Raw genomic sequence first — 27,883 nt, 5'->3', positions numbered from 1 at the left:
CTCCAGGCAAGAATACTGGAGTGGGTTGCCGTGCCTTCCTCCAGGAGATCTTCCTGACCCAAGGATCAAACCTAGGTTTCCCTCATTGCAGGTGGATTCTTTACCATCTGAACTACCAGGGAAGCCCAGAAGAGGAGATAATTCTTATCAAAAGAACACAGCAGGGCAAAGGGGACAGAAGTCCAGAAGTGGAGAGAAGGTTGAAATTAAATATGAGCATGTAAATCCATATATACAATTATATATATATATATATATATATACACACACAGTATGTGCCATTATATATGCAATAGGTACCATTATATAGCCAATAAATGCAATTATATATATGAAACATTTCAACGTATGTCCTCATCATCTTCACTTTTGAAGCCCTTTCACAGTTTGTTCAGCCCCTGCCATCTCTCAAAGGTAGACTTAATTATCTTCTCTAAATTCTGATTACTCTGTGCTCCAGCCATGCTAACACTTTAAGCGTTCCTCAAATGCTATGGTCTCTGTGCTTTTGCAAATGCTTTTTTTCATTTTTAACACAAAGATCTTGAACGAACCACCTGTCAACCACTCACACACAAAATTTTCATTCTGGTGACTCTTTCCTCATTGTTGGAGTCCTCAAACACATTGCCTCTCAGATGCTGTGCCCCAGACCCAGGGCACTGGACAAACACTGCTCTCTGCGCACCTGAAGCACGGGGGTGTGATTCATTTATTTCCTGACTGTCTCATGCAATATGTTGAATATTTTGAACTTAATAGCAATGTTTTATTACTTTCTACATCATCTTCATTTCTCTGTCAAACACACGGTGTTGATAATGTTGAGTGTAAACATTTCACAGCATGGAGCTTTTTTTCCTTACCCTTTCTTTAATTTCTAAAGGGGAAGCCAGTTTTTCACATCTCTAAGTGCTTCATTGCTCTGCTTTAAGGAAAAAGAACATTTTGACTCCATAAAGCCTGGTCAGAACAGACAATGATGATAAGAAACACAAAATTGCCTCTCTAGGAATTTATTTTCGAAAAAGAAAAAATCTAATATAAATCTGAGTGGCTCAATAATCGAATCACAAAGCTTGTTGTTCAGTCGCTCAGTCGTGTCCAGCTCTTTCTGACCCCATAGACTGCAGCACACAAGGCTTCTCTGTCCCTCACCAACTCCTGGAGCTTGCTCAAACTCATGTCCATTGAGTCAGTGATGCCATCCAATCATCTCATCCTCTGTCTTCCCCTTCTCGTCCTGCCCTCAATCTTTCCCAGCATCAGGGTCTTTTCAAATAAGTCAGCTCTTCACATCAGATGGCCAAAGTATTGGAGTTTCAGCTTCAGCATCAGTCCTTCCAAAGAATACCCAGGGCTGATCTCCTTTAGAATGGACTGGTTGGATCTCCTTGCAGTCCAAGGGACTCTCAAGAGTCTCCTCCAACACCGCAGTTCAAAAGCATCAATTCTTTGCTGCTCAGCTTTCTTTATGGTCCAACTCTCACATCTGTACATGACTACTGGAAAAAGCATAGCTTTGAGGATACTGACCTTTGTCCGTAAAGTAATGTCTCTACTTTTTAATGTGTTGTCTAAATTTGTCATAGCATTGCTCAGAACAACTGAAAAAAAAAAGGGGGGGGTGGTGGTATTTAATCCCAGTGCTATGAATAACTGCCTTTGATAAAGCTGTGATGTGGACAGTGAAGGTGATGATCCAGATAATGCAAACATGGCAGTCTATTCTGAGGCCGGTCACTTTTGCATAAACAAATGAGATGAGGGTGATGATAATCTTTTGGAAAAACCCAACAAATGCTGTAGAGGGGATTTCTGCATTGGGTGGAGGTAAGACATTTGCCTTTCACTGTCTCTTCGGGCTCTGAGGGTCTAGGATTCCATGACAGAACCAAATGGTTTCTTTACCTGGATTTTCATTGCCTCAGGAATCGCATGGGGCTCTGAAGGCAGCAGAGAGAAGAGAGTTGGCCCTGGGCCAGAACATCAACCTGATGACACATTTCATCCTTTTGGGATTTTCAGAGCATCCCGAGCTTCAGGTCATCCTTTTCAGTCTGTTTCTGGGGATCTTCTTCATGACTCTGGTGTGGAAGCTGGGCCTTATCGTCCTGATCGCGGTGGAGTCACACCTCCACTCCCCCATGTATTTCTTCCTCGGTAACTTGCCCTTCATTGACCTCTCGTATACCTCCTCCATAGCCCCTAAGACGCTCTGTGACTTCTTCAGGGAGCAGAAGACCATCTCCCTCATGGGCTGTGCCGCCCAGTTTTTCTTCTTCATCGGGATGGGGACGCGGAGTGCCGCCTCCTGGCAGCCATGGCGGAAGATCGGTTCGCCGCCACGCGCAGCCCTGCAGCCCTTTGCTCTGCGCAGCCCTCCCTGCTCTGCGCAGCCCCCCCTGCTCTGCGCAGCCCCCCCTGCTCTGCGCAGCCCCCCTGCTCTGCGCAGCCCCCCCTGCTCTGCGCAGCCCCCCCTGCTCTGCGCAGCCCTCCCTGCTCTGCGCAGCCCCCCACCCCCCGCTCTGCGCAGCCCCCCCCCGCTCTGCGCAGCCCCCCCCCCGCTCTGCGCAGCCCCCCCCCCCGCTCTGCGCAGCCCCCCCTGCTCTGCGCAGCCCCTCCCTGCTCTGCGCAGCCCCCCCCCCCCGCTCTGCGCCCCCCCCGCTCTGCGCAGCCCCTCCCCGCTCTGCGCAGCCCTCCCCGCTCTGCGCAGCCCTCCCCGCTCTGCGCAGCCCTCCCCGCTCTGCGCAGCCCTCGTGACGCCCCCGTCTGTGTGCGGATGGCCGTCGCAGCATACACTGGAGGCCTCCTCACCTGACTGGTGCAGACCAGATCTGTATCCGGGCTCCAATTCTGTGGGCTACGGGTCAGTCACCACTTTTTCTGTGACCTGCCACCCTTGCTGGTCTTGTCTTGTTTCAGCCCCTTCCTCAGCCAGGGAGTGACCTCGCTCGTTCAGGACATCAGCTCTTGTTGTCTTGGTTTCCTATGGCTACATCATGGCTGCTGTCACGAGGATCCGCTCAACCCCAGGGTGGACAAAAGCTTTCAATACCTGTGCCTCTCATTTGATCACAGTGACTCTCTTCTATGGCCCTGGTCTCTTTGCATATCTCCACTCCGGTGTTGGCTACTCGCCGGGCCAAGATATGGTGGTGTCCTTGTTCTGTGGAGTTGTGAGTCCCAAAGCTGAACCCCATCATATACAGTTTGAGAAACAAGGAGATAAAAGATGCCTTGAAAAAACTCAAGGAAAGAAGCCAATGTTCACTCTGTGTCTTATAGTTCCTTGAATTAAAAAACAATTTAAATTTTCCTATATGTACCTTGGCATAAAAAATAAGTGGCCCACTTATTATTAGTCATAATAGGAATTTGAGTAATAAGTTAAAGGAGCTATTTCAGATATGACTCCCAACCTACATGTCTACTGCATAATTAGGCCCCACAAAGATTTGCTTATTCCTTTTACTCTTCTGGTCATAGACTGATGGGGTTTCCATTTTGATTATTTGTGATAGAAAATAATGTATTTTTTACTTTGGAAGTTTGTTTATATCATTTCTTTTTAGATTCCGCATATAAAGAATGTCATACAATATTTCTCCTTCTCTGTCTGACTTACTTCACTCAGTAGGACACTTTGTGGGTGCATCCATGTCAGTTCAGTTCAGTTCAGTTCAGTTCAGTCGCTCAGTCGTGTCTGACTCTTTGCGACCCCATGAATCGCAGCACGCCAGGCCTTCCTGTCCATCACCAACTCCTGGAGTTCACTCAGACTCACATCCGTCAAGTTGGTGATGCCATCCAGCCATCTCATCCTCTGTTGTCCCCTTCTCCTCCTGCCCCCAGTCCCTCCCAGCATCAGAGTCTTTTCCAATGAGACAACTCTTCACATGAGGTGGCCAAAGTACTGGAGTTTCAGCTTTAGCATCATTCTTTCCAAAGAACACTCAGGACTGATCTCCTTTAGAATGGACTGGTTGGATCTCCTTGTAGTTCATGGGACTCTCAAGAATCTTCTCCAACATCACAGTTCAAAAGCATCAATTCTTCGGTGCTCAGCTTTCTTCACAGTCCAACTCTCACATCCATACATGACTATTGGAAAAACCATAGCCTTGACTAAACAGACCTTTGTTGGCATAGTAATGTCTCTGCTTTTCAATATGCTATCTAGGTTGGTCATAACTTTCCTTCCAAGGAATAAGCGTCTTTTAATTTCATGGCTGCAATCACCATCTGCAGTGAATTTGGAGCCCCCCAAAATAAAGTCTGACACTGTTTCCACTGTTTCCCCATCTATTTCCTATGAAGTGATGGGACCAGATGCCATGATCTTCATTTTCTGAATGTTGAGCTTTAAGCCAACTTTTTCATTCTCCTCTTTCACTTTCATCAAGAGGCTTTTGAGTTCCTCTTCACTTTCTGCCATAAGGGTGGTGTCATCTGCATATCTGAGGTTACTGGTATTTCTCCCGGCAATCTTGATTCCAGCTTGTGCTTCTTCCAGCCCAGCCTTTCTCATGATGTACTCTGCATATAAGTTAAATAAGCAGGGTGACAGTATCCATGTGGCTGGATGCAAATGGCATGATTTCATTCTTTTTGATGGCTGAGTAATATTCCAGTGTATATGTGCACCACATCTTCTTTATCCATTTCTCTGTCAATGGACAATTAGGTTGTGTTCAGGTATTTTTGGTGACACCCCTTAGCTTTATGGCCTTAGGCACTGTGTGGCTGATACCTTAGAGCCAGCTGGAGCATGGCCTTATGACCACGAACATTCATTAGAGACCTCTTTACAAAGTACCACTCATATCAATCCATTCATGACTTGGAACATTTTCTTCCCCTTTCTTTGGGTACTGATCTATCCAAAGGTTGATCCTTACCAGGAAGGCTGACTCTAGACTAGGAACCTGAGAGCCCTCACTGAGTTGGGTTTAGAAATGGTTACTCAGAGCCAGCAAAGCAATAAGATACATGTAGACAGTGTGTCTAAAAAGAAAAGAGATTAAGGTCCCATCTGCAGGGTCATAGGGTTCCTTGGGGCTAGAAATAGGGACCTAAACCAGCAGATCCAAAGCTGTGAGCAAGTCACAGTGAGCAAAGAGCAAAGATAATGCAGAAGCTCTGAAGGAGATCAGAATGCCATGTGGCTAATGCTCACGGCTGAAACCACCGAGTGACTGGGTGGGACCTGACTTAAGAGACAGAGTCAGAGGAGAGAGACTGCCTCCGGCAGCTCTGAGTCCACGTCTGTTCCCTAAACCAGTTCTCACTCTTGGCCCTGCGCGGATGTTTGGCTTACCCTCTGTTTTCACTTCATGTCCAGTTGAATTGCCCTTCATGTACTAGAATTTGTATCTTTTCTATTGTTTCTCCAGAGTTTGACTGCAGCCCGGAACATGATTCAGATAACCCTCCCGTCGTTTTCACGAATTGCTTCGGAAGGGGCCCCACACTATGACATGGTCTGAGATGGGAAAGCCAACTCAGTAAGTCTGCGGCAGAACTGAATGTGGATTTTAATTTGTCTCTGATCCTATTTTACAAGATAGTTCTCGAGCAAAGAGCAAAACTTATGAAGTCTTGCTTCGTTAGTGCTTGTGGGTACAGATCATGGTGAACCGTGACAGTCATCCTTAAGCTCCTTAAACGTTGGCTATAACTCTTCTGCCTCAGTCCTTTTAATTCATGCTGGGATTTGATCCATTCTCTGACCACTTGGGTTATTGGCAGTTTATACGTAGGAGGGGGCTCCTACGAGCCCCCTGGGTGCTCAGCAGTAGAGAATCTGGCTGTCAATACAATAGACAGGGATTTGATCCTTGGTTCAAGAAGACCCCCTGGAGAAGGAAGTGGCAACCCACTCCAGTATTCTTGCCTGGGAAATCCGAAGGACAGAGGAGCCTGGTGGGCTACAGTCCAAGGGGTCACAAGAGTCAGACACAACTTAATGACTAAATAGCAACAACATGTACAGGAGGGGCTATGACTTTGAAGTTCATCTGTGAAGCCTTCCTTGGTCTCTGACTCCTTCAGAGGAAGTTCCGCATTACTGTGGTATATTCCCGTAGCATCCTCTATTTCATCTATCAGCTCCTGTGAGACTGCAGGTTTTTCTTTTTTACTTATCTGTCTTCTACTCAAGTTGTAAACATCTCTCTACTGTGTCCCTGAAGCACAGGATATGACTGGGACAAAGTCTGTGTTAATAAGTATTTGCTTAATTAATGAATAAATCTCAATTCATTTGGCAGATGATTTAAAAATTTTATGTCAAAGGAAGGAATGAACACTTATTAGAAGCTTATTATATGCCAGGCATTGTTCCCAAAGCTTTTAAAAATTGTATTCCAACTCTATAACATATGTGGAGATTCTCCATTTAAAAATATTGGAACACCGTAGGGAAGGGAATATTTCTTTTATTTTTAAAGAAATATGTTTGATCTGGATCATTCTTTGGTAGAGTCTTTATTTAGTCTATTACAATATTGTTTCTGTTCTGTGCTTTTTGGATTTTTGGCCAGGAGGTATGTGGGATCCCAGCTCCCCAGCCAGGGATCACACTGGTACCACCTTCAATGGGAGGCAAAGTCTTAACCACTGGATCACCGGGAAAGTCCCAGATGTTTCTTTTAAACAGTAACCCTCCATTTCAACCCCTTCCTGCACTCCCCAAGAGGCAATTATGGTTTATACTGGCATGTAAGTTTATACTTTTTCTGCTTAATAATATTCTTATATGTACCAGTCAAAAATATATAGTGCTGTTTTATGTGGCTCTATATGTATTCACATAAGTGAAATTCATATTGATTGGTTTTTCTATATGCTGATTTTTAAAAAATTTAATCATTACTTCCTGGACCTCTTGCCATGTTATACATATAATTCTCCCTCAGTCTTTTCCAGTGTTGTAGAACTGACACACCAGAATCTACGTACCTATTCCTCCCTGGACGTTTAGGGAGTTTCCAGTTTTGGCTAATTTATGACAAAGAGTGTTGCAACATACACATTTGTATACACCCTTCCTGCTAATATGCACTTTTATGGTAAAACTGAGAAGTTGAATTGCTGCCTACAGGACATGCATATTTAAAAGTTTTTATAGACACTGCCAAGTTCTCTCTAGAGTGGCTACAAATGGAGCCTCCTGACAGCAATGTAATAGGACAGCTGTATCGTACCCTGGATGAAGTGTGACCACTATCAATATCAAACTGATTTTTCCCTCCCCAATGTTTCTTCAAATGTACTCTTTTAATCCTTGAAATGACCCTGTTAGACAGGATTGTTTATTGTCCTCATTTACATACTACAGAAAGTCTCTGATATACGCAATTTTTTTTTTAATTCTCACAACCAAAGTATGAGACGGGTTTTAATCATCTTTATCTAAGAGATAAAGTATGTAAGCCTCAGGAAGGAGGTTACGTAACATATCCGAAGGCACACAAGCTAAGATCTTAAGTGTATGTCTACATGATACCAAGTCCATTAATTGAATACATATTCTCACACGTATGCTTGGCATCATCCAGAGATGAAGAAAATTTTAAAACAAATTCTGTTAAAAAAAAAAGAAAAGACTAATTTCTCAAGTCAGGCATGATTTCAGGGCATGATAGAAAGGAGGACTGACTGGCTTCTGTTAAATAGTTAGGACTAGTTTCAATAAGACCACCATGAAGTTCTGTATGAGGAGTTCTAGACCAGGAACTTTATTTTTAAAACAGCAATTCAAAAAGTATTATTCAAAAGTGGATTTGTTAATGCAACAATCTTATAAATGGCTTTATTCCCAAATAACTGAAACGAGGAGAAACCAAAATGTTAAAATTGAATTAATTAAATTAATATGAATGAATAACGCTCTTCAAAGGTAACAGTAGTAATGAAGCTTCAACCCAAGGTCCCTGGTGGTTCAGAAGGTAAAGAATCTGCCTGCAGTGTAGGAAACTCCAGGTTCAATCCCTGGGTTGGGAAGATTCCCCTGGAGAAGGAAATGGCAACCCATTCCAATATCCTTGCCTCAAGGATTCCATGGACAGAGGAGCCTGGCAGGCTGCAGTGCATGAGGTCACAAAGACTCAAACACGACTCAGTGATTAAGACTTTAACTTTCTGTATTCAGGTAAAGAAAGGACCAGTTGTGCTGCAGGCTCCGGAGTAGGACAGTCTAGACAGCAATGTATCAGGATATCAGGGTTAGGGGCATAATATTACTGCAAGGCGGGTGGTGGTTGATGCTTTTAAGTCTCCCACTGGATTAAGCCAGACAAAAGAGAGTGATTAAAGAAGAGTTTAGCAGACAACATTGTATCAACATCCACAATGAATGGTTTATACTGGAGGACCCCAGAGGAATTTTACACTCTGACGGCTTTCCCATCAACAGTTTTACTGTAATAATTTCATTAACACTGTGAATTGTCCCACTGAACATGGAACCACAAATTCTTTCTACTTTGATCGCTGACAAGTTTTGAGTAAAATCTGTGACGTCTGTAGCCAGAATTTAGGTCACTGTGATGAGCACTTTTATTCTTACTCCTGGCTCTGATCTCTCCTTTTTTCTTCCACTGTTCTTTTAATCCGTTATTTCGGGTTATTTTGTGCAAGCTGCTTGCTCAAACATTTTGGAGCCAAGTTGAGTAGAAAGATGACCAAAGAGTTTGCTTTGCCCACAGGTTGGTGCATTAGACAGTGAATTCGCTTGGTTCTCTGGGTCACACATATCTCTAACCTCAGCTGAAATCAAATTTCTCTCCCTAATCTGCAGTCATCTCAGATGCCCTTTGCATCATTGTCCTCATTCTGTCTCTCTGCTTCTCTTCTGTGTCTGTCTCTCTATCTCTTTCTACCTGTGTGTTTCACTGTGACTCTGTCTCTATCTCCCTCTGTCTTGGAAGACCACCCGGACCCTCTGGTCCAACTTGAGATGTTCCTCTCTGGTCACTTGTCAGCCAGTACTTTCTTTTTCACATAATGCATCATTGTTCGGTGTCTGTCCTCCTGTTAGGCTATAATCCCCATGCAGAGCAAGTGGTGCCTGAAACATAGCACTTGAACACACAATTTTTGTGAACACACTAATAACTTTCTCCATCTCAGAACATTCTTAGCCATCAGTAACCTCTGAGGACTAGCTTGTTCCACTCCCCTCTTTTCACAAAGAACTGAGGCTCTAAGCGGTGAAATAATTTGCAAATGAGTCACAGCTGGCTATTGAGAATGCTCCCTTTCAGCCCAGCAATCTTCCCATGTCTACACAACAGCTGGCCGTTGCTGTCAACAATTCACCCAAAAGGAGGTGAAAGGTTCCTTAAGAAAGAATGTGGTGTGGTCTAAAAGCCCTGGCTTCACAGTTTGGTAGCTCTGACTTCCTGTTTTCAGGAAAATCATGCCGCTTCAGCTCTGCCTTGTGAACTTTTCCCCTTCTAATCAGAGTTATAAAACCTCAGCTGGGAGAAACTGTAGACATTGTACACAAACTGGCAGTTTTCAGACTATGTTCCAGGGACCCCATGAAGGAAATGAAGCCGCTGGGTGTGGAGGCTGGTCCTTGCTTGTCAGAGGTGGCGGCTCTCTTACACATTCTGTGGACTAGTTTCCATGAAGGCCTGCATTGGGAAGTAAGGGCTCCACTGCTAAAAACACGTTTACAATCTACAAACCTAATCCAGTCCTCTAACTTGGAGAATTAGAATTAGGAAATGGGAGTCCAGAGAGGAGCATCAGTTTGCAAGAAGACGAGGTGAGGATTCCACCTGAGCTCTTCTGACTCCCTGTGACTTGACCGTGAACTTCTCTCTACACATGCACACACACACTCACATACACACTCACAAACACACATACACACTAACACATATATGCATTCACAAACACGCACAGATACAAACATACACACGCACTAACACATACACACACACATACTCACACATACATAGATACACAGTCACAAACACACACACACTAATACATATACATGTTCACATACATACTCACACACTAACATATACATACTCACACATACACATACACACATAGATACACAGTAACACACACACACACACTAATGCTTATACACATTCACATACATAGACACTAACACATATGCACTCACACATACTCACACATACACACACATACACACATAGATACACAGTAACAAACATACACAAACATATACACATTCACATACACACTCACACACACATATACACACTAACAAATACATACACACATAGATACACAGTCACAAACACATACACAGTTACACAAACATACGCACACACAACTCACACATGCGCATAGACAAGCTCGCACGCATACACAATCACAAACACACTCTCTCTCACACACATACCACACACTAGGTTTGTGTGTGAAGGGGAAGGGGGAAGGGGAATGTGAAGGAAATGAAGGGGAAGCTGGGACGGCAGCCTGGCGTGCTGCAGTCCTTGGGGTCACGAAGAGCTGGACGCAACTGAATGGCAGCAGCATCGCACTGCCTGTGAGCTGGCCTAACCCTTCTCCCCAGGACCTCAGCTTTCGCCCTCTCGCCCTCTCTCCACGTCAGCGGGGCGCCCGCCACCCCAGCCCCTGTCCCCAGCCCCTGCCCACTCTCAGGAGACAGTCTGTTCTGTCTACTTGATGAGCAAGCTGTTTTCCATCTTTCTCCGAGGACCACAGGGAGAGAGAAAGCAGGTCCCCCTGGGCCCCCAACTCGCCCTGCGAAGGAGAGCTAGCTCTGGAGAAGGGTCTCAGGCTCAGGGAAGGGGCTCTTTTCCTGGGGGAAGGGGTGTGAGAGCAGGAGAGTTTGCCTCCCAAGCCCTCCTGCCACAATGTACATGCCACCGCCCCCTGGATCTATGGAAAAGGCAGCTGGGCCGAACGGGCACAGCAAGAGGGGTCTGGGCTGGCCGAGCCCACCCGGGGGCTCCCCTTCCCCGAGGCACACGGGCACAGCAAGAGGGGTCTGGGCTGGCCGAGCCCACCCGAGGGCTCCCCTTCCCCGAGGCACACGGGCACAGGCGCTGTTCTGCAAACACGAAGACTGAAGCTGAAAACCCGGAAAGGGCGAGCCGCGGGTGCTGGCAAGAGAACTCAAAATCCGAGCAGGAGGCGTGCGGAAGCCTCGTGGCTTGGGGACTCTCTGAGCCAGATGTGGACCTCAGAGCAGGGGTTTGGGGTCATGACCTCCCATGGGAGGTCATGTCGGCCACTGGTCCTGAGTGCAGTGCTCATGGGGGTCAAGAAGGGTTGCCTGCACCTGTGGGTGAGGAAACCTCCACTCACATGCCCATGGAAAATGACTAGGCTGCCTGCCTCTTCCCCGAGGTCAGAGAACCTACGAACTGATCTGTGGCAACAGGCTTATGTTGACACAGGTGTGAGGTCTGAGGTCACAGAGACTCCGAACCAAGCAGTTAACACAAACACTGGTGCACGGGTTGTAAGGCCTCAGCAGAGACAAAGTTAAGACGGTCTTGGAGGGGCAGCTGAACAAACCAAGGCAAACCAGCCTCCCACAGCAAGCCCCGGTGGAAAAGGAACCCAGGAGTCACAAATGACAAGCCGCACAGGGAAACAAGTCACCAGGAGGAAGCATCAGCAGGAGCAACATGTGGGTGAACGTACATGCCGCGACCAGACGGAACAGAATCTTCTTCAACTTTTCCAGTTGAAGATCACAGCCACGGCTTTCAAGTTGAGGCAGGTTGGGACTGGATTGCAGACTCATGCAGACTCTGGAAAGGAGTTCAACACACCCTCTTATTTTACAGGTTGGGAAACAGTGACTCAGAGAGGGGAACTGACTTGTCTGTGGTCACCAGCAGGTTAGATCGGAATGAGGAATAGAATCCAAGTCTCCAGATTTCTAACCCTGGGTTACTTTTACTGCCCCACGTTGCCCTAATTTGCCAAGATAGAAATGGAAGGGACCTCCCTGGGGGTCTAGTGTTAGGAATCCACCTGCCAATGCAGGGGACACAAGTTTGAGCCCTGGTCTGGGAAGATTCCACATGCCGCTGTGCAACTAAGCCTGTGGGCCCCAACTACTGAGTCCGCGCTCCCTAGAGTCCATGCTCTGCCTCTAAGAGATGCTGCCATGAGGAGAAGCCACAGCCACGACCAGCGGAAGTCCGTGCACAGCAACAGAGACCCAGAGTGGTCAAAAATTTAAAAATAAATAAATAACTAAAATCCTAGTTCTAAGAGAAGACCAGGAGGAAAGGAGGACAGAAAGGCCTACTTAAGACCAAGGAAGGGAATTCTCTGGTGATCCAGTGGTCAGGATGGTGCCACACTTCTGCTACAGTGGGCACAGGTTCAATCCCTGGTTGGGGAACTAAGATCCCTCATGAAATACAGTGAGAAAAAATAAAAAAAGACCTAGGAAAACCCCAAATCAGGGCTCTGACCTATATTAGCAAAACTCAAGTTTGGTGCTTTCATAATGAGAATTTTTGAATAAGCCCCTCCTATCTCCACTTTGCATTATACTGACCTTTCTTCCCATCCCCCCCCCCCCCCCCACCTATTCTTCCCCTATTTTCCTTAGTCCTTCTCTTGACTGTCAGCTGGTGGACCTGTTATCAGATGGGGCAAGTCAGCTCTGTGATCCTGGCTCCTTCTTCCTCAACCTCTGCCCCACCCTCTGGGCAAGCCCTCCTCGCACACTGTGTAGGAGGGTTAGGGAGTGGTTAAAGGAACAAGTGAGGACCAAGTACCTCCAGGCCACCTTCCATAGATGCACACACCTGGCAGGGATGGGGACCAAGGCGGGTGTGGAAATAGGTATGAGTTCAGTCCTGCAGGATCTGAGCTTTACATACCAGATCAGATATAAATAAGACAGAAGCTCATACAGGGACATCCCCTCTGGGCTCTTATAATTCATGTGTTACACAAGACACTAGGCTTACACTCTCCCCAACTCACTAAGATACAATTATAGACCAGAAAGCCAAAGTAAACTTTGCAGTAAGAAATATAAGCAGTACAAGCTAGGCTGAGTAAGTGCTCAAAGATACTGATGCAAATCGAAACAAAAATCCTATAATCATTTGGCTTCAGCTTGAAAATTCATTATCAACCACTCAGTAACCTTAAAATGCATTGCAATATACATTAGGTGCAGATAAGTACTGTTCGATTCCACTTCTACGACATACCTAGAATGGTCAAATTCATAGAATCAGAAAGTGTGTGTGTGTGTGTGTGTGTTGGTCGCTCAGTCATGTTTGACTCTTTGTCACACTATGGACTATAGCCTGCCAGACTCTTCTGTCCATGGAATTCTCCGGACAAGCATACTGGAGTGGGTTGTCATTCCCATCTCCAGGGCATCTTCCCAACCCAGGGATTGAACCTGGGTCTCCTGCACTGCAGACAGATTGCTTACTGTCTGAACCACCAGGGAGGCCCAGAGTGAGAAGTACATTGGTAGGTGTCAGGGTCCGGGGATGGGGTGGTGAGGGGAAATGGGGTGTTGGTGTTTAATGCTGACAGAGTTTCAGTTCAGGAGGGTGAAGATTCAGGAGATGGATGGTGAAGAGAGCTGCACAGCAAAGTAGGAAGTGAAGGGACTTAGTGCCACTGAATTGTACAGTTAAATATGGCTAACATGAAGGTTTTATGTGACTATTATCACAATAAAAATTTTTAAAAAGATCTGATTTACCAGGGAAATGTTCTCAAAATATTAGCAGCTTTGTTGGCTTTATTCACTTGTTTATTCTTCCAGTAGTAACATATATTAATTAGGCTTTTGCTATGTACCACATGTAGCATTTGCCTTGAGTAATACAGTGATGAACAGATAAAATCCAGGCTCTTCCCATAAGGAGCTTACAGTTTACTAGAAAGTGAAAGTGTTGGTTGCTCAGTCTTGTCCAGCTCTTTGCGACCCCATGGACTGTAGCTGGCAGTCTCCTCTGTCCATGGAATTCTCCAAGCAAGGATACTGGAATGGCTGCCATCCCATTCTCCAGGGGATCTCCTTGACCCAGGGTCTGAACGTGGGTCTCCTACACTGCAAGCAGGTTCTTTACCATATGAGATACCACGGAAGTCCACAGTTTAACCTAGAGGAGAGAACAAGCATCCATTCAAATAGTGATAAATGCAAGGGATTCTGTGGAGCATATAGAGGAACAATATAATATTCATTAATCAGTCAGTTCAGCCTCTCAGTCATGTCCGATTCTTTGTGACCCCATGGATGCAGCATGCCAGGCCTCCCTGTCCATCACCAACTCCCAGAGTTTACTCAAACACATGTCCGTCGAGTCGGTGATGACATCCAACCATCTCATCCTCTGTCATCCCCTTCTCCTCCTGTCTTCAATCTTTCCCAGTGTCAGGGTCTTTTCCAATGAGTCAGTTCTTCACAACAGGTGGCCAAAGTGTTGAAGTTTCAGCTTCAGCATCAGTCTTTCCAATGAATATTCATGACTGATTTCCTTTATGATGGACTGGTTGGATCTTCTTGCAATCCAAGGGACTCTCAAGAGTCTTCTCCAACACCACAGTTCAAAAGCATCAATTCTTCAGTGCTCAGCTTTCTTTATAGTCCAACTCTCACATCCATACATGACCACTGGAAAAACCGTAGCTTTGACTAGACGGACCTTTGTTGGCAAAGTAATGTCTCTGCTTTTTAATGTGCTCTCTAGGTTGGTCGTAGCTTTTCTTCCAGGGAGCAAGTGTCTTTTCATTAATATTCATCAATTTTCTGCATTTACTAATGTTTCCCTGTGAGGTACAATCCCAGTGAAGCAAATGTCAAAAGAAAAAAGGAGATAAGGCAGCAGAAGAGACAAAGCAAATCAAGGGGTGAGTTTGATCTCAGCGAGGCAGCTGTGAGCAGTGGCATGAAGTGAGATCTTAAGTCCCTGCCCAGGAACTGAACCCAAGTAGCCTGTGCCTCCCTTGTAGCTCAGTTGGTAAAGAATCTGCCTGCAATGCAGGAGACCCAGGTTTGATCCCTGGGTCAGGAAGATCCCCTGGAGAAGGAAATGGCAACCCACTCCAGTATTCTTGCCTGGAGAATTCCATGGACACAGGAGACTGGTGGGCTGCAGTCCATGGGGTGGAGAACAGTCGGGCACGACTGAGCGACTAACACTTACTTAGCCTGGATGAAAACCCAGAATCTTAGTCACCAGACCAGCAAGAGGCTAGAAGTTATCTTCTCCTGGATCTTTGCCCCTGGGGAAAAATGCATTTATCACAGAGGCAGAAACTGTAAGCTGTTAGAAATATAGCATAACAACAAATGGGAGAGCGCACAGATAAATGGTTTGTTTAGCTGAGACAGAAGCAAGGCAGAGATATACATCCAGAGAGAAAGAGTCTGGGTGTCCCCCAGTGAGGAGTGCAGTAAAGAGGCGGCTATGTCATTTTCATAGGTCAGTCCTTCTGGGCCTTTGTTTACCGTTAGCCAATTATCTGGTTTCTCTTTCCACACTGACCTACCTGGGACCCTACCCTGGGTGTGCACAACCACCGCCACCCCCCCACCCCACCCACAGCCAAGATGGGTCTTGGAGTGAAAGCTTCTGGGAGGAGCAAGGCTGATTATGGCCTGGTGTTATCCCTTGACGTTAGACCCACAGGGAGCCTTTCTGCACAAGTGCAGCATCTCCTTTTCCCAAAAAGGGGCAGGGATTGGAGATCCCTAACCCTTTACTCAGACGGGGTTTGTGCCTCTTTGTCCTTGTCGTGGCTATTGCCGTGACTATTAACCTAAGGTGCTGACAAGAGACAGAGACTAGCTAATTACCCTGTGTGTTACTTCCCAGTCAGAGGGCAAACAGGAGGCTGATTGTCAATGCCTTAACGGGACCCCACCTAACTCTTGTCTCAGGAAATGCTAACGGTTGTAAGTATCCAGGCTGAAGTCCCCGTCTGCGCGCCCCATGAAATGTGGACAGGAGGCCAGCTGTAAATGTCTGATCGGGAGCCCATCTATCTCCTGACTCAGATTCCTGAGCTGATCACAGTCTGAGGAAAGAGACAGTTGCTGAGTCATGTACGTGTCTTCCGACAGAGCCTAGGAAACCACCAGTCTTCACTGGCGTCCGCTGGAGGGAGAAAGGAGGAACCGCTCACGTGCCCGGCTCCTCCTGTCTGTCAGTGTTCACTACTGCAGAAGTCCTCTGTATTTCTGGGTTGTGTTTGCCAGCATCCTCTGACCAACTACTGGAGGAGCCACACCCACATCTGGCGGCCTGGAGCTTCACTTGAGTTCAACAGTGAAGAAGGAGCCAAAGTCTCTTCGGATTCAGTACTGTTTATTTTTTTTTAAATATGTATTTATCTGCTTCCGGCTGTCCTGGGTCTTTGAAGCTGCTCTCGGACTTTCTCTGGCTGCGGTAGGTGGGACCGACTCTCCAGTTGTGGCGCATGAGTTTCTCTCGCTGTGCTCACCGGCTCTATAGTTAACGGGCTCAGTAGCTGTGGCCACGGGCTTAGTTGTCCCACGGCCTGTGGCATCTTCCCGGACCAGTGACTGAACCCGTGTCCCCTGTATTGGCAGGTGGAGTCTTAAATGCTGGACCACCAGAGAAGTCCTCCGTAGTGTTTAGAGTCTCCAGACACAATAGAGTACTCAGTCAAATTCATATGTCATTTATTGTTTTTTAAGTAATTTATTTATTTGGCCATGTGGCTTGTAGGATCTTTGTTCCCTGACCAGAAATCGAAGCCCAGGCTTATGGCAGTGAAAGCACCAGGTCTTAACTCCTGGACGGCCAGTGAACTCCCAAATTTGAATGTGAGATAAACAGTGAATATTTTTCTTGGTATAAATATGCCCCCAATGTTGCATGAGACATACTTCTACTAAAAAATTATTTTTGTTTACCTGAAATTTAAATGCAATTGGGCATCCCGTATTTTCGTCTGCTAAGTCATGCAACCTTCCTCTTATGGGGTGGGTGGAGACCACAGCAGAGTCTGGACCCCCTCCTGGGAGAGGTTGAGTGCCCTTGGAGGACCACCCAGTGCTCTTCACAGAAGAAGCAGTGGAGGGCTGGGGCGGCTGACGCAGCTGGAGATATCTAGAGAGGCGATAAATTCACCTAGTACAACCTAAGCCTGTGGGTTCTGGGAGGCCTTTAGAAGGAAATTATGTTTAAACTGAAATATTAAGGACTGGCAAGAATTCGCCCGGAGAATTTGTGGAGTAGTTCCGTCTGAATAAACAGCATCCACTGTCCAACCAGTCCATCCTAAAGGAGATCAGTCCTGGGTGTTCACTGGAAGGACTGATGCTGAAGCTGAAACTGCAATACTTTGGCCACCTCATGTGAAGAACTGACTCATTGGAAAAGACTCTGATGCTGGGAGGGATTGGGGGCAGGAGGAGAAGGGGACGACAGAGGATGAGATGGTTGGATGGCATCACCGACTCAGTGGATGTGAGTTTGAGTAAACTCTGGGAGTTGGTGATGGACAGGGAGGCCTGGCATGCTGCAGTCCATGGAGTTGCAAGGAGTCAGACCCAACTGAGCGACTGAACTGAACTGAACTGTCCAGCACCCAGACAGTGGACTTCAAGTTTGTGTAACTGCCTTTAGCTGTAGTTTGGCCTGCACCTCAAAAGGCAACTCTTCTATTTGAGTTTGTCTCTGCAACAGCCCAAATAAATAAGTGTGCATCATCAACATTTTCTTGCAGCCTCACATCCTCTTTCCTCTCTGCCCCAGTCCCTTTCTACTTTATGTCTTTATGAATTTACTGCTTCTGTGTACTGACGCTGAGCACTGGTGCCAAATTGCATCTCAGAGACAGAGTTTTGGGTGAAGCAGAAAAGAAAAACAACAGGGACTACAGGGTGTCAATGCCCCGTCGACTGAGCGACCAACCTGGGGATCTGGTGAGGAGTTTTACAGCAATGAAAACTGACCTTTCCCCTCCTGTGGCCACGGCTGAGGTTTCCAAATTTGCTGGCCTACTGAGTGCAACACTTTCACAGCATCATCTTTCAGGATTTGAAATAGCTCAACTGGAATTCCATCACCTCCACTAGCTTTGTTTGTAGTGATGCTTCCTAAGGCCCACTTGACTTCACATTCCAGGATGTCTGGCTCTAGGTGAGTGATCACAGCATCGTGATTATCTGTGTCGTGAAGATCTTTTTTGTACAGTTCTTCTGTGTATTCTTGCCACCTCTTCTTAATATCTTCTGGTTCTGTTAGGTCCATATCATTTCTGTCCTTTATCGAGCCCATCTTTGCATGAAATGTTCCCTTGGTATCTCTAATTTTCTTGAAGAGGTCTCTAGTCTTTCCCATTCTGTTGTTTTCCTCTATTTCTTTGCATGGATCACTGAGGAAGGCTTTCTTATTTCTTTGGAACTCTGCATTCAAATGGGTATAACTTTCATTTTCTCGTTTGCTTTTCACTTCACTTCTTTTCACAGCTATTTGTAAGCCCTCCACAGACAGTCATTTTGCTTTTTTGCATTTGTTTTTCTTGGCGATGATTTAAGGGCAAGATTGCTGATAAGGATCACGGTGTGTGCAGGGCCTGCACTCCTGTAATCTGGCCTCAGATGGTCTCCTGATGAGCTTCTGTGGTTCTCAGTTCAGTTCAGTTCAGTCACTCAGTCGTGTCTGACTCTGCGACTCCATGAATTGCAGCACGCCAGGCCTCCCTGTCCATCACCATCTCCCAGATTTCACTCAAACTCACGTCCATCAAGTCAGTGATGCCATCCAGCAATCTCATCCTCTGTCTTCCCCTTCTCCTTCTGCCCCCAACCTTCCCAGCATCAGTCTTTTCCAATGAGTCAACTCTTTGCATGAGGTGGCCAAAGTACTGGAGTTTCAGCTTCAGCATCATTCCTGCCAAAGAACACCCAGGGCTGATCTCCTTCAGAATGGACTGGTTGGGTCTCCTTGCAGTTCAAGGGACTCTCAAGAGTCTTCTCCAACACCACAGTTCAAAAGCATCAATTCTTCGGTGCTCAACTTTCTTCACAGTCCAACTCTCACATCTATACATGACCACTGGAAAAACCATAGCCTTGACTACATGGACCTTTGTTGGCAAAGTAATGTCTCTGCTTTTGAATATGCTATCTAGGTTGGTCATAACTTTTCTTCCAAGGAGTAAGTGTCTTTTAATTTCATGGCTGTAGTCACCATCTGCAGTGATTTTGGAGCCTCAAAAGATAAAGTCTGACACTGTTTCCCCATCTATTTCCTATGAAGTGATGGGACCAGATGCCATGATCTTCGTTTTCTGAATGTTGAGCTTTAAGCCAACTTTTTCATTCTCCTCTTTCACTTTCATCAAGAGGCTTTTGAGTTCCTCTTCACTTTCTGCCATAAGGGTGGTGTCATCTGCATATCTGAGGTGATTGATATTTCTCCCAGAAATCTTGATTCCAGCTTGTGCTACTGTGGTTCTAGAGGTTATCAAACTGTGACCTTCTCTCTGGAATGAAGAACCCTTCATCAAATAGTCAACATCTTCCGTGTGTTGGGGGCTTTAGTTCTGCAGAGGAGCTCACAGACACCGCTGCGTGCAGCCCTTGAGTCAGAGCCAGGGCCCTGCCCCAGGCTGCACTGCTGTTTCTTGGCTGCTCCTTCCCTGTCTCTCCATCCCCTCTCTTCCTTGATTAGCAACTGTTTGGACAGTTTGTTCCTTTGTAACTCAAGGTAGGTCTTGGAGGCCGAAGCCTGTTTCCTACAATCAAGAAACGGGGGGACACAGAAGAGCTCGGGTTCCCAGAAGCCACCCCCAGGGTCTTACTTGGTTTCAGCGCCTCATGTAAGTGGGACTCGTATAGTGTTTGCCCTTTCGCATCTGTCTAGCCCCAGTCTTGACAGGCCTCAGGCAGAAAATTACTTCTGGAATGTGGATTGTCAGCTTCAAATATAAACTAGGTGTCCTTCCTAAATGGAACGTCTTGTCCTTTTGTTCCTATTACCTTAGGCCTTGAAGCCACCATTGACTATTTTTGAATCTTGCTAACAGAGTCCCAAGATTGCAGAGTTTTTACATTTATCCATTTCTTCAGTTAATCTTTCCAACAAATATCTGTTGACTACCTAGTGGGTGCCAGATGCTTTTCTAGGGAAGGCTGGTATTTATGGGGACAAGTTGCAAGAATAATGAAATATTTTCTCCTTGTAAGTTAAATGTGCTTTTCCAAGTTCACCAAACTGTGGTGCTTTTGAACTGTGGTGTTGGAGAAGACTCTTGAGAGTCCCTTGGACTGCAAGGGGATTCAACCAGTCCATCCTAAAGGAAATCAGTCTGGAATATTCATTGGAAATACTGATGTTGAAGCTGAAACTCCAATACTTTGGCCACCTGATGTGAAGAACTGACTCATTGGAAAAGACCCTGTTGCTGGGAAAGATTGAAGGCAGGAGAAGGGGACGACAGAGGATGAGATGGTTGGATGGCATCACTGACTCAATGGACATGAGTTTGAGTAAACTCCAGGAGTTGGTGATGGACAGGGAAGCCTGGTGTGCTGCAGTCTATGGGGTTGCAAAGAGTCAGACACGACTGAGTGACTGAACTGAGCTGAACTGAAGCTCACCAAGTACCTTCTCCATCCTGATGCTTGCCCTGGAAATCCCGAAATTCCCCACAATCCAACAATGAAGGAAGCTACTAGAACCCTTGCATTGAGCATGGTCTTTATCCATTCTCATTTTGTCATTTAAACAAGATAGAAATAGTTACCCCCTCCAGGACCTCTAGGCTGGTAAGTATGTAAGTCAACCACCTTCCCTCGCTTGCATCTGAAATACAGCATTGCCGCAAAGATGGCCACAGCACAGAAGTATGACCTCAGCCACAGAGATCACAGAAACAATTTGGCCTCAGCTGAAGCAACAGCTTTTTAGGAATCAGAGCTGTGCAGAGATAGTATGTAGGGAGCCACCCTGCCTTGGAAGCATCCAAGCAAAGGATGGATGACCAGTTTGCAAGACAGTACTGGAGGAGGCTCAAGCCTTGGGCTGAGAGTGCTTGTCCCTTCCGATCATGAGATTCCATAATTCTTGGATTCTAAATTAGACGTCAGTAAGCTACGGAGCCCAGGAAAAACCCAGCCTCCGCCTGTTTCTGTAGAGATTTACTGGAGCACAGTCACGCTCTACATTTGTGCATCATCCGCACGTAGTTCGCACTCTGATGGCAAAGTTGAGTAGTTGTCACAGACACCGTTTGGCTGCAAAGCCTAAGCCATTCACTAGCTGGTGGCCATTTATAGGAAAAGCTTGTGAACCTCATTCTAAGAGACTCCTGGGATGAAGTCTTTGATAAAGCCTCCAACTATCTCCGATTTACCTCTGCCGTTAATCTGTGTGGCAAGGCTACTTGATTGTTTTCCTTAAAGATATGCATGTCTTTGTTCAGGATATTAACAAAAAAGATTCAGGTGCTCCCTCTGAGTCAGTATAACTTCCCTATCAATGCTATCAAATGGATGAGAAGAAAAAAAGGCTCCTGAGGTGCTCTAATACGGTGGCTTTTCTTCCACTCCCCTTCTGCGAGAATTGAGCTGCAGAGTCAGCCTGAAGACTGCAGCAACAAGCTCAGCAAAGCTGAAAGCTGATACACATGGAGCTTCTAGCTGGGATGTACAGAGCTTTACATGGAAAGTTTCAGTCAGTCCTCTTAACAACTTCATCTATTGCATAGACGGACGTCACAGCTGAGGACATGGAGGCTTAGGGAGACTCCAGAGCTTGCCCTGAGTCACCTATGGAGCCAGGATGCTGCTTATATTTCAATTCTGAAACCTCTATTTCACATATACATACATCATACAGCTGTTGAGATATTTTGAGTGACTGTACAAAGCACAACAAAATCTAGAGACTGAATAGACTCCCAGCCCAGCCCATGCGCTTAATCTTGTATTTAGATCACAGAAAAGTAGTCACGACAGTGGGAATATTTCATCAGAGGACCCCAAGCTCCTGATTCCGTGTGATTCCATGATGCAGAACCACCTCCCCTAGCTCACTTGCTTTCATGGTTATTTCAAGCAGGAAGAAAAATGGTGGCGATTTTCATTTCATCTCTGCTCAACATCTGTCTGAAGATCCTGCAGCTAAAGAGGGAAAGACTGAATGTTAGATGGGGTTTGTATTATTCAAAAATAAAAAAAATATAGAAATATGAATTCCTGCCAGCAGTTAACCCAGAGAGGCCAGATGCCACCCAGTCACTTCTTTCACTCAAATCTTCCTCCAAGAGGCAGTTACATGACAGGCAAGACTCTGGGACTAAGAAACAAGAGCATGAGAGGAATCCCAGGTGTTTCTGATTTGTGATGGACAAGGCTCTCTGTTTGTCTTCAGCTGAACGAGAATGCAAGAGGCGCTCTTCATATTACACTGGTGTCATTAGGAAACTTGAGGACTGATCGGAGGGGGAGTAAGGTTGGTCTTAACTGCTCAATCCAGTGGAGCTTAGCTTCAGTTCAGTTCAGTTCAGTTCAGTCGCTCAGTTGTGTCTGACTCTTTGCAACCCCATGGCTGCAGCAGGCCAGGCCTCCCTGTCCATCACCAATGCCCAGAGTTCACTCAAACTCATGTCCGTTGAGTCGGTGATGCCATCCAGCCATCTCATCCTCTGTCGTCCCCTTCTCCTCCGGCCCCCAATCCCTCCCAGCATCAGAGTCTTTTCCAATGAGTCAGTTCTTCACATGAGGTGGCCAAGGTATTGGAGTTTCAGCTTCAGCATCAGTCCTTCCAATGAACACCCAGGACTGATTTCCTTTGGGATGGACTGGTTGGATCCTTAGCTTGGATCTTAGCTTGGAGGGTAGAAAAAAGGAAGCAGTGATTCCAAGGGCTCACCTGGTCAGCTAGACTCTTAAAAGAGCATTAAGTTTGATGAAAAAGAATCAAGAAACCACTGTGGTCAGGACACAAACAGTCCTGATGGGAAGAACGGTCTCTGAGGAGAAGGAGCTGACAAAGCAAGGACCAAAACACCAGGTTAGCTGTCAACTGCTCAGAAAAGAAAACACTGTCATGTTGTGACTAATTCCTCCTGGATTTTCCAGAAACAGGTTTATTCCAGAGTCTTTAGAAGTCACAGCTCTTTGATCCATTTAGACTATTTGACTGTCAGATTTCAGACTCCTGATAATCCATAGATTTCTGCTAAAACTAAGAAAGGGGGTCGTCACTCCAAACGCAGCCAAATGTTCGTCTCTATTTCAGACTGCAGGTGAAATGCAGAAATAGGGGACACCTGGATCCGCTCCAAGCCCACACAGAACTGAACCTCAGACAGTGAGTCATGGTGTGGCTCTGTGTGAGCTGGTGTCAGAAAGCACGTGCTTACACTGAGAAAGAAAGCGGACCTGGGACTTCCCTCTTGCCTCTTTTTGTAGGAAGTGAAACCACTCTGCTGCAAAGCAGGTGCCCAACTTTTGTAGAAAAGTTGCCTTTTTCTTTTTAGAAACTAAAGTTTGGCTTTTAGGCACAAGCCCTTGAGAGCAGCCTTCTGGAGAGTTTATGGGGGTGCCTGGGCCTTTCAGTACAAGCAAAGTGGAAGAAATCACTGGTGAGCAGAGGAAAGCAAGAAAGAAATGGGTGAAATGTTCTGGTCAGACTCTTGGAGGTCACCTCCTCCTGCCTGACCATTATGAGCAGCAATTCCTGCTGGTGGCATGCAAATTTCAGTTGAGCCGAAATTCCCAAATTTGCACTTCTTCTTTCATTGTTTCTCCGTGAATTGAAAAGAGAACTTCCTTGAGTGTAGCAAACACAGTCATAGGCTTTGGATCATCTCAGGTGTATGGAAATTCCGGAACTACTTGGTTTCTTTTGGTTTTTAAATATATATTTGTTGCTTATTTTTCTGAATACGAAAGTAATGATTACTCATCCTTGTGTTTGGGACTTGGTAGATTCTCAATAAAGTTTTGTTAAATGAGTAAAAACATGCTCATTGTTGAAAACTCAAAATATGTAGAAGAGTGGAAAGAAGTAAATAATTCATAAAACCTACCTACTAGATATAACTACTGTCAATGGGTCAGTTGGTGTATATTCCTCATTATATTTGTACATAGTTGAGATCATATTGAATGCTTGTCATGGCTTTTCCTCTTAACATTATGGCATAAGAATTTCTTATGTTATTAAAACTGTTTGAAAATATAATTATGATGGCTGCAAAATATTTTGTCATATGAATGCGATGTAATTTCACTCTTTTGGGCTCTTTTAGCTATTTCATTTTTTCTTCTTGCTGTAATAAAAATGAAGAAGAAGGTGGTCCAAAAGTAAATGACAATGAGTAGGTGTTTAGAGATATAGGAACACCTAAATGTAGAGTTATCTATATTCACCTTACTTGTATTCTCATTGAAGAAGAGTGAGATTCCATTAGGATCTATTACAGCCAAAAGAAAAAATAAGAAATTGTCAGCATGTCTTCAAAACAGGATAAGTGAGTTTTCTGATTCTGATGAACTAGCCCTGAGATAGTTTTAAGAAAAGTATATGAATATTTCTGCAAACTTATTGGAAGTACTCAAGGGCATTCAGTTCTAACTTTTCTAATTCTAAATCTGTGATCACTCTACTGAGCTATTAATTTATAACCTGGTCAGAGGCTTGCTTCTCTAGCCAAGTAGAAACCAGGTGTGTGTTTGCTCAGTCACTCTTTGTGACCCCATGGACTGTAGCCCACTAACCTTCCCTGTCCATGGAATTTTCCAGGCAAGAATACTGGAGTGGGTTGCCATTTCCTCCTCCAGGGGATCTTCGTGACCCAGGGATTGAACCCACATCTCCTGTGTCTCCTGCACTGGCAGGCAGATTCTTTACCACTGAGCCACCTGGGAAGCCCAGAAACTGACTCATAAACTAAACCCTTAAAAGATGCTTACTCCTTGGAAGGAAAGTTATGACCAACCTAGACAGCATATTAAAAAGTAGAGACATTACTTTGCCAACAAAGGTCCATCTAGTCAAGGCTATGGCTTTTCCAGTGGTCATGTATGGATGTGAGAGTTGGACTGTGAAGAAAGCTGAGCGCCAAAGAATTGATGCTTTTGAACTGTGGTGTTGGAGAAGACTCTTGAGAGTCCCTTGGACTGCAAGGAGATCCAACCAGTCCATCCTAAAGGTGATCAGTCCTGGGTGTTCATTGGAGGGATTGATGTTGAAGCTGAAACTCCAATACTTTGGCCACCTCATGCGAAGAGTTGACTCAGTGGAAAAGACCCTGATGCTGGGAAAGATTGAAGGCTGGAGGAGAAGGGGATGACAGAGAATGAGATGGTTGCATGGCATCACTGACTCAATGGACATGGGTTTGGGTGGACTCCGGGAGTTGGTGATGGAAAGGGAGGCCTGATGTGCTGCGATTCATGGGGTCACAAAGAGTCAGACACAACTGAACTGAACTGAACTGAACTTGAGTGTAAGTGAATTCCCCAGAGCATGATAACTGAGGCATCAATAGAGCCAGAATGTGATATTTCTGGGTTTACAGAACACCACCAAGGTTTTTTAAATTTTATTTTATTAAAGTGTAGTTGATTTACAATGGTGTGTTAATCTCTACTATACAGCAAAATGACTCAGACACATATATATGTATTCTTTTTCACATCTTTTCCGTTATGATTTACCACAGTATACTGCTCTAGTTCCCTGTGCTGTACAGTAGGGCTTTGCTGTTTATCCTTCCTATACGTAATAGTGCACATCTGCTAACTCCAGACTCCCAATCCATCACTCCCTCACCCCCCTTCCCCCTTGCCAACCACAAGTCTGTTAAGTTTATTTGTATTTTCTTTAGATTACACAAATAAGTGAAATCATATGATCTTTGTCTCTCTCTATCTGACTTACTTCACTTCCTATAATCTCTAGATCCATCAGTGTTTTTGCAAAATGGCATTATTTCATTTTTTTATGACTAGGAAATATGGAGGAGGAAATGGCAACCCACTCCAGTGTTCGTGCCTGGAGAATTTCATGGACGGAGGAGCCCGGTGCTACAGTCCATGGGGTCGCAAAGAGTCAGACACAACTTAGCAACTAAAACACGGTATTCCATTACATGTAAATCTATATGGGCTTCCCAGGAGGCTCAGTGGTAAAGAATCCACCTGCCAATGCAGGAGATGTGGGTTCGATCCCTGGACTGGGAAGATCTGCTGGAGGAGGAAATGGCCACCCGGTCGGTCCACTATTCTTGTCTGAAAAGTCCCACGGATAGGGGAGCCTGACAGGCCACAGGCCACACAGTTGCAAAGAGTCGGACGTGACTGAGTGACTGAGAACATGCACAAAATCCGTATACTTTATCCTTTCATCTGTCAGTGGGCGCTTATTGCTTCCATGTCTTGGATATTGTAAATAGTGCTGCTATGAATATTGGGGTGCATGTATTATTTGAATTAGAATTTTCTCCAGATATATGCCGAGGAGTAGGATTGCAGTATCACATGGCCACACAAATCAGGCTTTTTTTTTTTTAATTGTGGCAAAGTGTTAGTTGCTCGGTCATGTCTGACCCTTGGCCCCCACGTGGACTGTATCCTCTGTCCATGGAATTCTCTAGGCGAGAGCACTGGAGTGGGTTTAGCCACTCCATTCTCCAAGGGACCTTCCCAGCGCAAGGACTGAAGCCAGGTCCCCTGCAACAGAGGCAGATCCTTTGCCATCTGAGCCACCATGGAGAAAGTCACAGACTGGAAGCACACTACTTTACCTTAGCTCCCCGTGCAGTCCAGGGGCACTGAGTGCGTTCGCGTTGCTGTGCAGTCTCACCATCATCTGTTTCTGGGATGTTTCACCCTCCTAAACTGAAGCTCTGTCCCCAGTAAACACTGACTCCCATCCCGCTGGCATCTACCAGTGTACTTTCTGACTGTGGATTTGACTATTCTAGGTACTTCGCATCAGTGAAATCAAGCAGTATTTGTCTTCATCTAATGTATATTGGAGCACATTTCTAAGGTTAGCTTGATATGTGTCCTACAAACAGACTGTATGTATCTTCTCTTTTCCCCTGGATTCTTCAGCTGGTTCTCATTAGCGATCTACTTGACTCACACACATGTGAGCCCCGTTCACCCCACCCCATTTTCCGTCTTTGGTGCCCATGCGTTTGTTCGCTATGTCTGTTCTCTAAGCAAACAGGTCCATCTGTATCATTTTTTCTAGATTGTGTCAAGGTTTTAATAGCAACTAGTGATGCTCCGCCTGTAAAGCTAGGCAACCGGCCTCATTATTTCTGAAAACACCTGTCAGCTGCCTCAGTGACAATCCTGTGGTGATTCAATTCCTTGAAATTGTCTTTCCAGAATGCAGACAGGCGGCCTGTGAATTGAAACATGGCTTTTGCAGTCTCAGTCCTGCGTCTGGTTCATCGTGTAAGGGTGCAGCTGGGAGCCATCAGGGTGACATAAGGGTGCAATTGGGAATTTCCATTAACTCCTCTGGATTCCCTGGCTTCCACTCAATGTGCTAGTTGTCCCAAAGAACCAACAGAACTGGGCTCCAATCAAGCCTGATTTTAGGTCCATGGGCCTGAAAAGACTACTTTAAATAATGAGGCTTAATAGACTTAGCACTAGTTGCTGCTGATGATGCTAAGTCGCTTCAGTCGTGTCCGACTCTGTTCGACCCCATAGATGGCAGCCCACCAGGCTCCCCCGTCCCTGGGATTCTCCAGGCAAGAACACTGGAGTGGGTTGCTGTTTCCTTCTCCAATGCAGGAAAGTGAAAAGTGAAAGTGAAGTCGCTCAGTCGTGTCCGACTCTTAGCGATCCCATGGACTGCAGCCCACCAGGCTCCTCTGTCCATGGGATTTTCCAGGCAGGAGTACTGGAGTGGGG

At 45.7% G+C, this 27,883-nt stretch overlaps 1 long non-coding RNA gene and 1 pseudogene across 1 annotated transcript; both read left to right on the top strand.

The window, feature by feature from the left end:
• The first annotated feature begins 1,629 nt into the window (after window positions 1-1,629).
• On the top strand, window positions 1,630-25,967 carry LOC132342377 (uncharacterized). Its single transcript, XR_009490735.1, has 3 exons — window positions 1,630-1,833; window positions 5,397-5,507; window positions 16,085-25,967. It is a non-coding gene; the product is annotated as an uncharacterized lncRNA (long non-coding RNA).
• LOC132342376 (olfactory receptor 5A1-like) lies at window positions 1,827-4,849 on the top strand (annotated as a pseudogene).
• Window positions 25,968-27,883: the final 1,916 nt, after the last annotated feature.

The sequence above is a fragment of the Bos taurus genome, chromosome 15, assembly GCF_002263795.3.
Source record: "Bos taurus isolate L1 Dominette 01449 registration number 42190680 breed Hereford chromosome 15, ARS-UCD2.0, whole genome shotgun sequence".
NCBI lineage: Eukaryota > Metazoa > Chordata > Mammalia > Artiodactyla > Bovidae > Bos > Bos taurus.
Note: the sequence above shows the minus strand (reverse complement) of the source record. Positions and strands in the feature narration are given on the sequence as shown.